At 60.1% G+C, this 902-nt stretch overlaps 4 non-coding genes across 4 annotated transcripts, besides 1 other annotated feature; all 4 read right to left on the reverse strand.

The window, feature by feature from the left end:
* Positions 1 to 81, reverse strand: Tc00.1047053501403.10. Its single transcript, XR_008255172.1, has one exon. It is a non-coding gene; the product is annotated as a C/D small nucleolar RNA (snoRNA), TB11C4C2 (small nucleolar RNA).
* Positions 82 to 148: 67 nt separating this feature from the next.
* Positions 149 to 197: a microsatellite.
* Positions 198 to 204: 7 nt separating this feature from the next.
* Tc00.1047053501403.20 lies at positions 205 to 301 on the reverse strand. Its single transcript, XR_008255173.1, has one exon. It is a non-coding gene; the product is annotated as a C/D small nucleolar RNA (snoRNA), TB11C4C1 (small nucleolar RNA).
* Positions 302 to 407: 106 nt separating this feature from the next.
* Positions 408 to 479, reverse strand: Tc00.1047053501403.30. Its single transcript, XR_008255174.1, has one exon. It is a non-coding gene; the product is annotated as an H/ACA snoRNA, TC11C4H3 (small nucleolar RNA).
* A 146-nt stretch (positions 480 to 625) lies between these two features.
* Positions 626 to 715, reverse strand: Tc00.1047053501403.40. Its single transcript, XR_008255175.1, has one exon. It is a non-coding gene; the product is annotated as a C/D small nucleolar RNA (snoRNA), TB11C4C3 (small nucleolar RNA).
* Between the last annotated feature and the right edge of the window lie 187 nt (positions 716 to 902).

The raw sequence follows: 902 nt of genomic DNA on the forward strand, positions 1-902 counted from the left end.
AGCCGAAAGGTGATTTTTATTGTTCCGTTCTCAATGCGTCGCTCAAACTGTTGGACCTCGAACAACATGTCTCCATCGTAGCGCGTGTGTGTGTGTGCGGGCGTGCGCGTCGCTGGGCCGCAAAACCGCGCAGCGAGAGCAGAGGGACAAAGAAAGAAAAAAAGAAAAAGAAAAAAAGAAAAAGAAAAAAAAAGAAAGATGGGGGTGTAAAGCAAAGCACTTCAGTGTGAGCTGAGTCGGGAATTGCGTCCTCACGCGTTTTCGTCGTCAGACTGACAGGAAACTGTGGAATTTCATCACGCGTCGCAGCCGCATCTCTCACCCGTGCGCGTCCTCTTTGGTTTTGTTTTTTCCCATCGTTTCCCGAACTGGGGAGGGAGCCTCGACGCGCGCACCGTCACCGCAAACTCTCGCGCAACCGGGCAGTGGCGCCACGCGCGGCACCGACAGCGCGCCACCGGCCCAAGGGTCGCTGCGCTTCACGACCGGCGTGTCTCTTTCTCGGGGCGCCGATGCACCCAAGCGCCCAGCGTCACGGAGCGGTGGGTCTCAAGACGCGCCTTTCCTGGCCATGCGAGGGGAGGCGCGGGGGCCAGCCGGCGAGGTTGCGGCGGGCGGGGCGGCTGTCAGACCTGTTGAGTTTGTTTTGGGCCATCACGCAAGCGCGTTCACGGGGCCACGCGCCCTCGCGCACAAGAGTTGGTTGCTTCCATCAGCAGCGGCGTGCGCCCACCACAACCCACCTCCGGGCAATTCGGCCCTCTCTTTCTCTTTCTCTCTCTTGCGCTTTCGGGCGGGCCCGCCACCAACCGTTTGCACAGGCAGGGCGCCAGACAGGGCAGGATGTTACGTGCGCGCCGTTGCGCAAGAAAGAAAAACGACAACAATAGCAGGAAGTGGGA

Source organism: Trypanosoma cruzi (genome assembly GCF_000209065.1).
Source record: "Trypanosoma cruzi strain CL Brener chromosome Unknown tcruzi_1047053501403, whole genome shotgun sequence".
NCBI classification, from domain to species: domain Eukaryota; phylum Euglenozoa; class Kinetoplastea; order Trypanosomatida; family Trypanosomatidae; genus Trypanosoma; species Trypanosoma cruzi.